The sequence below is a fragment of the Pogoniulus pusillus genome, chromosome 7 (assembly GCF_015220805.1).
Source record: "Pogoniulus pusillus isolate bPogPus1 chromosome 7, bPogPus1.pri, whole genome shotgun sequence".
Lineage (NCBI taxonomy): Eukaryota > Metazoa > Chordata > Aves > Piciformes > Lybiidae > Pogoniulus > Pogoniulus pusillus.
This window is the reverse complement of record NC_087270.1, coordinates 9955191-9967439: the sequence shown is the minus strand read 5'-3', so window position 1 is coordinate 9967439 and position 12249 is coordinate 9955191. Positions and strand designations below refer to the sequence as shown.

The following is a 12249-nucleotide window of genomic DNA, read 5'->3' as shown; positions in this document are numbered from 1 at the left end:
TCTTTTTCTTTGAAATTCTCCCAGTTAACTAACTCCCTCTCTTGCAGCTGTCAACTGCACAAGATCAGGATCAGCCCTATCCTTTATCCTCTCTGCAAACCAGACACTTCTGAGGTGATTCACAGAAGCTCTGGAAATCCTGTCTCTCTGCTTGAGTCTCTCCCTCCATGCCTTCTGCATCAGAGTGATGTCATTGAGTCGACACTGATGCAAGACAACAGCACAAGAAGAATTTTGCAATAGGCTCTAGCAGGCTCCTTCATAAAAGCCTCTCATATTTTTTCCGCAGGAAAAAAGTCACAGGATGAGCTCTTGGAAAAGAAGAAAATGCTTTGCTGCAGCAGATATGACAGCTAAATGAATGAGTCTAGAAATTCAAATACTTTAATTCTTCTGAGATGCCTTTTTGCAATTTTCAATGTATGAATTTTACATTTCTCCCTATCACAAAACTCCAGGAGCTGGTGATTGAATAATGATATTAGCAAGTCTCACAGATCTCAGGAATTGAGTCATTGTATTACCATATTTAAACAAACAAATCAAACAAAAAAGGAAAGAACTGAGTTCAAGAAAGGTAATTATGCTTTAGTATTATTTTCATCAATAAATTGTTGTAGGGTGCTCCAAATTCCTTTTTTCTCCCCTCTTCCCCACAGGTTTGAATGGGGAGAAGAAAAAGACGCAAAAACTTCTTCCCCCCACCATGGGCTTCCAATGCCAATCACTCTCTCTGGCAACAACTTCCTCCTAACATCCAGCCTGAACCTCCCCTGGCACAACTTGAGACTGTGTCTCCTTGTTCTGTTGCTGCTTGCCTGGGAGAAAAGACCAACCCCCACCTGGCTACAACCTCCCTTCAGGGAGTTGTAGGCAGCAATGAGGTCACCCCTGAGCCTCCTCTTCTCCAGGCTAAACAACCCCAGCTCCCTCAGCCTCTCCTCATAGGGTTTGTGTTCCAGGCCTAGACATTCACAAATTCAGTTTCTAAATGCTGCTGTTGAAACTAAGAAGACAATAGAGACACTTTTGATTTTGGTGGCCACTGACTTTGGGCTTTTGCCATTTGGATCCACTATTGGGTATTGCTTGCAGTGTCAGAAGGCAGCTGAGCCAGAGAGAAATCCAGCAAGGGATCTCACCTCCATGAGTAAAGCCTGCTGTTCCCTTAGATTCTCTGCTCAGCTTGACCGATGGTGGGGTAAAGCTGTATTTGTAACTTAGCCTTTTCCATTTCCTGCCTTCCTAAATCTTCAAATTAGCCTAGAACATCCTTTGAAGAATTCCTGATCGAATTGAGCCTGTAAATAAACCTAAACTAGTTTTGTACATAGTTTGGGGGTGGGGTTTTCAGGAAAATAAAATAAGTCTATTTTTACAATTCCTGACTTGGCCACATTAATTCCTTTCCTCCATGACAGAAATCAATGCCTGTTCAGTTCTGCAAATTACTTCCTGGCATATTGCCTTTTTTTTGAGGGGAAATTAACTGAGACTACTGCTATCTCTTACAAACCACATGGGTTTTGTGAATCTACTCCAAAATATCTTGGGTATGATACAGAAATCTCAGTTTTTGCTAAAACAAATACAAATTTCTCTTATATTTCACTTTTATTTAACACAGGAAAGGTGAAATGTGAAAGACACAAAGGAACTTCAGGACTTCAGCCACTGAAATCAAAAGAGGAATAATACTATTTATATCTTTAAATAGCCATTTATAGTTGTCATGACAGGCTTTGATCCTTTTCTTGTTGCTATTAGGGCTGTCCCAAGAAAGGTAAAGGGGATATGAGAATTAAAGTATCAATATAACTTTGGAAAATGGTACTTAATTATCTGCAAAAAACCCCAATACACATAAAAGAAAACTTGATGTCTGGCAGAGAAGCACACGAATTTGTGGTAGCTAACTTTCTAATTCTGACTCTGAAAACTTTCCCTGCAGAAGCTCCTTAAGCACAGAGCATCTCACCCTGCAGGAGTTTCAGCAGCTCGAGCCTTGATGGGGGTTGTGCAACTCAGGTGTGCATCCATAAACTATTCTATATTCAACCACTAAGGAGTCTGAATCAAATGACAGCAGAGCACTTGCTTTTGTGTTCCCTCTTTTTGATATTCCAGAGCTAATGATGTGTGCACTCCACAGGACATGGAGAACACAACTTTATTCTACCCTCTGTGTGACAAAATGCAAACGATTTCCATAGTACTCCATGCTGATCTCATAACTGAGCTGTCGGCACTTTTTGCTCCTTCCTTTGAAGAGGTATCACTGTGCAGGAAAAATATGAGATTCATTCACACCCATTTTGTTTGTTTTGGCCAGGTTTTTGTACAATGTCCACTGATTTATGTTGCAAAGATAAAGCCAGTGACACTTACAAAGTTTCTCTCCTCACAAGCAGTACAGTGTTTAAACACAGTTCGTGCCTCAATAAGTACGGCTAAAGAGCTTGCTAAATTAGTCCAGGGAAGCACACAGCAATTTCATCTAATTGTCATTTGTCAAAACTTTATTACAATCATAGAATATTTTAAATTATATTAGGAAAGAGAAGATGTCAACTCATGATTTCATAATACGTCAGCAACTCCACAAAGAGCTAGCAATTCCATGGTCTCTCATTTCAAACTACACCCACAGTGAGAAATATTGTTTGCTGTTGAAAATCATGATCCAAGAACAAGCCTTTGTTACCTTGTGTTACTGCTTTATTACTTATTATTGATTATCTATTCCAAATTGGACCTGATGACTTCCTTTCTCCACATTCAGCTGCACAAAGAATGCAGACATCTAACTTTAATAAATATTGACTTTTTAGGCAGTTCAGCTAAAATGAGATGAATGGTTTGACTCAACGCTTAGACTCAATGATTTTAGAGGTCTTTCCCAACAAAAACAATCCTACGATTCTATGAATTGTATGGAAGTGGAGCATCATCAACACTGTCTTTTGCACTGAGATTTAAAAGAAAGCTGCTGTAACAGAAACTTCTGTATTGCATTTGCTCTTAAAAACCCTAATGGATCAGATTGGGAACCTGAGGGATTTAGGCAGAGGAGTGTTTTTCCTGGATTATGCTCAAATTAATGTGAAGGACATGCACCAGACAGGACAAAGATACTACAGTACATAAAACTCAGGCATTGCAGCAACCACTGCTGATATGAGCCCCATATTGTAGCCATTCTTTCTGCTCTATATATCTTTCATTGAATCATAAGGTTTTAAAGAGGAATTGACTTGCAGCTGAAAAAAATCCTGTACAGCAGTGCATTAAGGTGTTGCAGTTGCAGGCAGGGGGTTTATTTTTACACATCAGAAAGTACCAAACTGACATAACATCCTCGTAAAATTCTCTGAAAATATACTAGGAGATATGTCAACATTCATTCACTACAAGGTTATTTGGCCTGTACTTGGTAGGAAATGTAAATTTCAAGCTAGTCAAGCCTGAATTCCTGTAAATGTAGAGGCAGGTCTGTAGCTTAGTCTACAGAGATGACAACCCAAATTACACAGTTATTTAATTCACTTTTCCTCTTGTAGGAGAGCCCTGCAGAGGGACTTAGACAGGCTGGATGGGTGGGCAGAGGCCAAGGGCATAGGATTTAACATGACCAAGTGCAGGGTTCTGCACTTTGGCCACAACGAACTCGAGCAGCGCTACAGGCTGGAGCCAGAGTGGCTGGAGAGCAGCCAGGAAGAAAGGGACCTGGGGGTACTGGTAGATAGGAGGCTGAACATGAGCCAGCAGCGTGCTCAGGTGGCCAAGAGAGCCAATGGCATTCTGGCCTGCATCAGGAACAGTGTGGCCAGTAGGACAAAGGAGGTTATTCTTCCCCTATACTCAGCACTGGTCAGGCCAAACCTTGAGTGCTGTGTCCAGTTCTGGCCTCCTCAATTCAAGAGAGATGTTGAGGTGCTGGAAGGTGTCCAGAGAAGGGCAACAAAGCTGGTGAGGGGCCTGGAACACAAAGCCTATAAGGAGAGGTTGAGGGAGATGGGTGTGTGCAGCCTGGAGAAGAGGGGGCTCAGAGGGGACCTCATTGCTGTCTACAACTACCTGAAGGGAGGTTGCAGCCAGGTGGGGTTGGTCTCTTCTCTCAGGCAAGCAGCAACAGAATAAGGGGACAGAGTCTCAAGTTGTGCAGGGGAAGTACAGGCTGGATGTTAGGAGGAAGTTCTTGCCAGGGAGTGATTGGCATTGAAATGGGCTGCCCAGGGAGGTGGTGGAGTCACCTGGATGAGGCACTTGGTACCATGGTCCAGATGACTGACTAGGGCTGGGTGATAGATTAGACTGGATGATCTTGGAGGTCTCTTCCAACCAGGTTGATTCTATGATTCTATGTGCTGCCAGTTTAATAACCACTATATACTGCTGTATGCAGTAAAAGATTATGGTGGGTTCAGTTTGGATGTGTGGGGATTTTTTTGTTTACAAATTGATGAAACTGCCTTCAAAATGCAAATGCTTCACTCAAAAATGATTTATAAATCACCTCCCATTCGGTAATGATTGTAATGAAGTAATAATTAAACAGAGATATTGCTCTGTAGTGATCATCACACTGCTCTGCTGAGACACTGGAGGTTAGAAATAATTTACATAAAACATCATGGCTCTCTGTCTTTATGTACTGGTGTTAATTAACTAAGTTTGTATTTAAACTCTTCAATTTCTTTTTTGTGGAGCATCTTGGCAGTTGAAGGCAATTTAATACATTTTTTCCCCCTGGAATATTGTCAGCATATCCAATGATAGAAAAGACTGCTCCTGATATCAACATATAATGAGCTCCATCTGAGACAGGAGTGCACTTTGCTCCCATTAATTTGATCATGAGGTCACAAGATCCTTAATCACACCTTTAACAGTGTGCACAGCCTCGCTTGACAGTGTGCCTTGGCATCCTACTCACACCACTTCACTTTGTCACCGTTTAGGCATGTTGTTTCCTGGGGAAGAAGTGGCTGGACCATGATGTTGACCATCTGCTGGACCACACAACCTGGCACACAGGCTGCAGCACCCCATCCTACCCTGGAACTCTTCAAACTGGAAAAGACACTGAGCAGAGGCAGAGCAACCCTTTCCCCATCAACTAACACAGCTTTAAATGTGGACTGCTTCACAAAATTTGCATCTTACCCACTATTTTGCCCTCCTATTTGTACGCCTTTCTTAACATGTAGGCAAATAAGCTCTGGCATTTAATTCTGCATCTAGTGGTTGTTTTCAGGCAGAGGAACATTGTAAGTGCAATTACTAAATTGCAAAAGAGACATTGAAGCTTTACATCTACTCTCAACTGCGTTTTCAAACGCCAGTTGGTCTGAATACTGACCTTGATGTTTACTGAAAACTGTACACCCATCACTGGTAATTTAGGCAAATGGAGACAGTTGTTTGGGGATTTTTAGCTGTCTAAAATAAATATCTCAGGGTGGGGGATAATGCCAGACAGCCTTGTGGAAAGGAAAAGAAATGTTCACCAAAATACCTTCCTAATATATTCTGCCTTTTTTTGCCATTTGATTTCTTTTTTAAAGAACACAGTTCATGATGACTTCTTTTACTAAAAGGTCCACTCTTTTTAACAACATCTGATTTTTCACAGGAAGAGTACACAAAAGAACAAGCAAGAGAGCACAGATGAAAGGGACAACAAAATTAACCTCATTAATGTAAGATGTATGCCACTGTCCTGAATAAAGCATTGTAGGATTAAAACCAGCAATTAAATTCCTATTGCAAATGTTAATGTTTCACTGGAGTCTACCATTTTGCTGTTCACAGAGGTTACTCCAATTAAGCTGTGCCTGGTACCATAGCATTTCTGAAAAGAAATTCTGAGTGAAATGGCCTCAGCAAGCAACCCTCACAGACAGAAGAAAAAAAAAAATATTTAAAACTATACTTCTATAGACAAAATTACATCCACTTGTTATGCAGACTCAAAAAACCCCCTCCCAGTTAATCTGTTTTTGCATGCTCATATAAAAGCGAATTGTGTTCCTTCCTGTATCCACAACTGTGTCGCAGTCCCTTTTGTCTTGTTATCTGTGTTCCCTGCCCCGACCTTCTCTTTTGCCTCCTTCTCCCATACTGTTTGATTCTCCTTTATTATCCTTGAAGGTTGAATATCTTTCCTCTTCTCTTCCCTTTTCTATTACCCCTATGGTCATTTCTTCCCATTCTATTTTTTTTTCCTACTTCCATTCTTCACATTCCCTTCAGCCTCACTCTCCCCTCTTATCAGACTGTATATAAACTTTGCTGCAAGCACAGTTGTATGAAATTATTTTTAGTGCTGCCAACAGCTGGTAGAGTATTGCTTTAATGATCCTTCACATGAACCAGACTAAAAGCCTCAAGCACAAGTGACCTGCAGCCCAGAGCAAACCTTCTGTTACAGTCATCGCGCTGCACCCCTTGACTCGCCCATACTGTAGAGCCTACACACGCGCAGACACTGTGACAATCATAGCGAGGAAGAGAATCACCTTAATTACACTACATTTCAAGCTTCATCTGTCACCCTGGTGCGCATCAAACTGATTTTTTGGTAGTTCCCTGGCACCAGGAGCTTCACATCTTTATCTTTCAGAGCAAACAGTATTTTGTGCTTCTGCTGTGAGGCTACATCCCTGCTCACACACTCCCTGTGGGCACTTCAACCAACACAGCCCAGCGGAAGAGGAAGTGGCTGTGCTACATCATTCAGCTGTAAATCAGAACATTAAACTTTCTCAGCTGATACAGCGAAGGATTCACAGGGCAGAGAACTAAACAGCTCCAGTTGCAAGCAGTCCCCTAAGGACTGAAACACCATATGCTAGCAGATACTAGATATTTAAACAAATGTAAAGAAGGATAATGGTGCATAAACCCATAATAACTCAAGATAAGCACCAAATTAACACAGGGCTTTTATAAATTAGCTATCTTTCTAAGAGCACTCCATTCGCTAACAGCTCAGAGCCTACACACCATTGCTAACACTGAACAATGGCTTTAAGCTCCCGGCAGGCTGCTCACTCTATCTGCTCAGTTCAATAGGACGTCTTGGCAGCTCTGCTCTGCTCGGGTTATGACAGTCCTGTTCAGGCAGACAGCAGAAGCCTGAGAAATGGAAACATTTTTTGAAGGTAAATACTGTGGTGTATACACATGCAGTTCCAGAAGCTTTTTACTTACAGGATTCCTGTTATTTGCTATGTTTGTAAGGAAAGGTGCTACAAAAGAAAAGCTAAATTTAGCAACCTTTTCAGACAACCATTTCTTTATATTAGAAAACAGTTTTCTTCAGATGATTTTCCTAAGAGTGCTGTAGCTAATTCCAAATGAAGAGAGTGGTGGATGTTGATCACAGCTCCCTTACACTTAATTGGATGGCTGAGACTAAAGATATTCCCAGTGGTCAACATTGCCACAGTGTAAGATTACATTAAGTATGCCAATCACTGGGTTCAGGCAGAAGGGCATAAAGAGCGGCAGAACTTAAGTTCTATTATTAATGCTAAATTGACTGTCACATCAGAATAACAATACTCTGCAAGTTGCTTGAAATAATAATGCATTTCCTAGTATGAACTCTTATTAATATGATTAGGAGGTGATGAAGTACAAAGTAGTGCCCAGAGTGAATTTGTTATTATTTCCTGTACTAATCCACGGAGAGAAATCAGTGTTGGTAAACTAATTAGAAATCCTACTCCTAAATGCTGCATTCTTAATAAGTTCCATACATACAAACAACTATAAATAACATGGAAATATCTCCTAAAGTTGCCTTATTCAGTTTATAAAAATCTCTTGGTCACTCTATCAAATGCTAAGTGGAAACAGCAGAGAAGTCATTAAAGAAGTCATTAAAGTACAATCATTATTTTACAATGTGCAACAGTTCTGATTGATATTGCAGTATGAATTGTAGTGTGGCATGTCAATTTTTGGTACCTTTGTTCAGGAGAACTAAGGACAGGCTTCATAACTATGTTTAAATGCCAGGGCTGTAGAAATGCTTTGGATCAGAGCTTTATGAAAAGAAGTATATACAAAATCTATTTCAAGCTTGTATCTTTTTAACAAAGAAATATATAACAATGTAGGTAAATATTCTAACATTATGGATTACTGTAAACATTTCATGTTCCATTATTAGCATAGTAGCAGTACTTACAGATAACATCCTGAATGTATAAGCTAATGCATTGCTAAAAACAACAGTATGTCTTGGGTTTGAATTTGAGAAAGTTTGTGTTGTTTTTGTTGTTGTTTTGGGTTTGTTGTTTTTTTTTCTTTTCTTAACTAAACTTTTTCTTCACCTCCCTTTTTTAGCATAGGGACATATCTGCTAACTGTAGACAGGTCCAATTGATAGGTTGGACTGGGTGATCTTAGAGGTCCCTTCCAACCTGGTTGATTCTATGATTCTATACCTCTTCATAGGAGCTCAGACTTACAGGCAAGAGGATGACTTTTCCCTTCCCTGAGTGAACTGGGCAGTCTGGGGAAGAGAAAACCACTGTGTCCCTCTAACAAGTCACTTGTGTCAGCAGCAGCAGCCTGACTATGATTTTACACTTAGTTACTTAAGGCAGATGTTATCTGATATAACTCTTACAAAGGATTTAATCTTTCCTAAACGCCATCATGCAATACTCCAGATAACTGTTTCAGTCTGAATATCAGAAGCATTTCCAAAACAAGCATCCTGAATGGATAATTTCAGTTGAAGACAATTTTTAATACAAGCTGGACTAGAAGGTCAAGTTTTGAAGAGAAAGTAAGTCAGATTCCTGTCACCTCCACAGAACAGATAAGAAGAAAACACCAAGATATATAAGGTCTTGTATTCTTGTTCTTTAAGATGCTTCTTTTCTGTTAAAGTGCTAAGCTTTATTAGAACAGAATTATTTGAGATGGTCTGACTGGCATCTTATTGATTTAATGAAGCACTTAAGAGAAAGATGAATTCAGCAAGCTAATTGGCCATTTATCCATATCTATTAAAAAAGTGTCATTCAAGTCGCTAAAAGAAATTTATAGCTACATATACATATGAATTTGTTCTTCTCCTGTATGTTTTAAGACACTTTATTTCATTCTTTTCTGTGACATTCAAGTAACAGCATACAAAGAGAAAAAAACACTGCTAGGTCTGTAATCCTTGATCACAAATCAACTTCAACACACAGGTAGTTGCCCCAGGCAAGAAAATCTAGACTCAAAATTATTTAATGCCTGTGGGCTGCAAAACTGAGTTAATTTTAGTTTGCCTAGGGCAGTAAAATCTTAGAAGTTCCTGTTTTATGACTGTCATCTTACCAAACTGAAAACTTAAAACAGGATTTTTTGGTTTGCATTTTAAAAATATATATTTATCAGCACTGAAAACTCTGTTTTGAATGTCTGTGTTCTGGTTTTGACTGCAGTAGATTTAATTTTCTTCCTAGCAGGTTGCACCATGCTGTGTTTCACACTGGTGCTGAAAACAGTGCTGATAACACACGGCTATTTGAGTTATCACTGAGCAGTGCTCACGCAGCATCAAGGCCTTTTGTATTCTGCACACCGCCCCATGAGCATGTGTGCTGGGAGTGCACAAAATGTTGGGAGGGGACACAACCATGACAGCTGACCCAAGTGATCAAAGGAATGTTGCATACTGTATGACACCATGCTCACCAGTGAAAGCTGAAAGTAGAGAGCGAGGATGCAGAAGAAAAGGCTGACATTCAAAGTTAAGGTGTTTGCTTTCCCGAGTAACGGTTACAAATGATGGAGCCCTGCTATCCTGGAGATGGCTGGACACCTGCTGCTGGGAAGCAGTGAATGAATGTCCTATTCTGTTTTGCCTGTGAATGCAGCTTTTTGCTTTACCCATTACCTACCAATTCATGAGTTTTCTTTCACCTTTCTGATTTTCTCTACCAATCCCACCGTGGGCAGAAGGGAGTTTGTGGCTGCCTTAGATGCAGTGAATGTAATGCTGCTGCTGCTGCTCACAACTTTCTCTGGCATCTGTCTTTTTAATTACAAATTATGATAGCACATCTTTTCAGATACTAAAAGGATCTTTTTAAGTGTGTTTTGTTTTGATCTGATTTTCACTTCAAATAACAAAAGAAATGGCCCCAGAAACTTGGTTTATCCCTATTTTAGTACAAACGGAACACATTTCTCTAAGACCATTCCATTATCTCTTTTAGATAGCAGAAACAAAGGCCTGATGGCATTTTTGATGAAAGGTTAGTCATTCTTTGTTGAAAGGAATTTCAGTGGATCGTTTGATCATTCTTTTCTGCATCAGTAACATTCTTTTTTAACATATGATCTGGAAGATCCCATCTTTTATGCTTTACACTATGCTATGCTACAATGTACTGTTCCAAGACACTTTGGCATTCACATTTTTACCAATGCAAGCAAAGTAAAAATGCTGAGAAACCTTGTCATATTTGTGAGCCTCAATAGCCACTAAATAAACTGCCTATGCATAAGAATTTACAATGCTGAATGTTGTCTTTTTTTTTTTCTAGTTCAGTGAAGAAATCTGTGTATGGATCAACTGTCTCCAAGGAAGGAGAAGGAACAGAAATTGAACATACTTGCTACTGTGAAACACATAATTGAATGCCACAGGAAAGATGGCAGTGTAGAAACTGTTAAACTCTGTTCTGCGCACTTGTCATCTCCTAAATCACATCATGCTGAGATGAACCTGCTGGCTGGAGCTCGCACAGATCCCTGAGGAACTTCACAAACGAGGAAGTTGCAGCCAGAGGCAGTGGAGTGCCAGTTCCCTATCAGACAACAGAGCTTTAAGCTACATATCCTCCTTTTGGTTGCATGTTCATATCATTATTCAATCCCTGATCAACCTGAATGCTTTCAGAGCTGGGGTAAGCCATGAAACATATGGCAAGGGATCACAATACAAGGTTATCACATTACTTTATTTAATATCTTTGATGTGTTCCCAGACCACAGATGAAATCTGGAAAGAGCTAATTATCTAAGATTAGGGATCTTGGTTAAAGATTAGCCATGCTGCAGATGAAGCTCCTAGGAAATATTAGGAATCCCTAATCTAGCACTTCTTCCCTCGTTGTTGGGTTGTGACCCTGCACACTAAGTATCTTTGTCTTCATCTGATTCTGTAAGTTGCTCTTCTCCTGAATGGATCTTTGGTTTAAGTTTAGCAAGTCATGGTTTTCTGTGTTCCTCTTCTTTAATGAGTTTATGTGAAAATCACTATTTTTCACATTCTTATGATAGCAGAACAACATATGCTAAAAAAAAATTGCATAATAACCTTTATGTGAAGTGTAGTCTGTACAGCAATGTTTCACAACCTTATTTACACATATGCCCAAGCTACCATGGAGTTTTATTTTCATGTAAAATAATAGCTACTGTTTTCCACGTGGCAGACTTTTTGCAATCTAATTTCATCTTCTATATTTAATTTGGAATAGTAATTTTAAACATGTCTGCTCAAAGCTAGGAGCTTCTTAACGCATCATCAGTAACCATGGAAACTCAGCAGCATACACCATACCTAATCAAGAAGTTTTCTTAGTTGCAAGGGTTTCTTGTACTGTAAGGACTGGGCTGCAAACTTCTATAGTATCTGCCAGAGCAATATACCTTAGGCACCTAACCTGTCTTCACCTAAGTATAGGAGTAAACAAATAGTGACAACATTGAAATAAATTGTGCTTGAGAATGGTGACTTCATTTTTACTGCAGCTTTTATTGCTTCAAGGATGCAGACAACATTTTTCAAGACAATCTGCCAATCCAGCCAACTCTCTCCAATCCTTTCCCATAGCCACCTCAGCTAACAGAAGACAAACTCTGCTTGATCAGGCCAACCATCCACTGATGCAATATGCCGGCTCTGAGAGTTCTTAGCAAGAGATATCTTGGGAGAAGTGTGGAAAGGGAGCAAGCATTCCATGACAAAACTTTTGTCATACTCTTTTAGCTTCCTACAACTGCTCAGGGACTTCCTGAGGCATGGGTAGTTTCTTTGTGTTTAGCAGTCATCAGGGTGGTTTTGTCATGATTTTATTGGTAATTTTAGACTCCTTTCAATAGATATAAAGTTCCAAGGGCAAAGTCTGAGGGTTTTATACAGATTAAGCCTTGATTGGATCTTTTTTTCCTTAAGGAAACAGCAAGAAGAGTATTTTTGCAATTTTCTAAGTATTCTGAGAACAG

At 39.8% G+C, this 12249-nt stretch overlaps 1 protein-coding gene across 1 annotated transcript in view; it reads right to left on the bottom strand.

Annotated features, from left to right (window-relative positions):
• The window catches only part of CSMD1 (CUB and Sushi multiple domains 1), a 1024926-nt gene that overhangs the window by 529366 nt on the left and 483311 nt on the right, over nucleotides 1–12249 (bottom strand). The window lies entirely within an intron of this gene.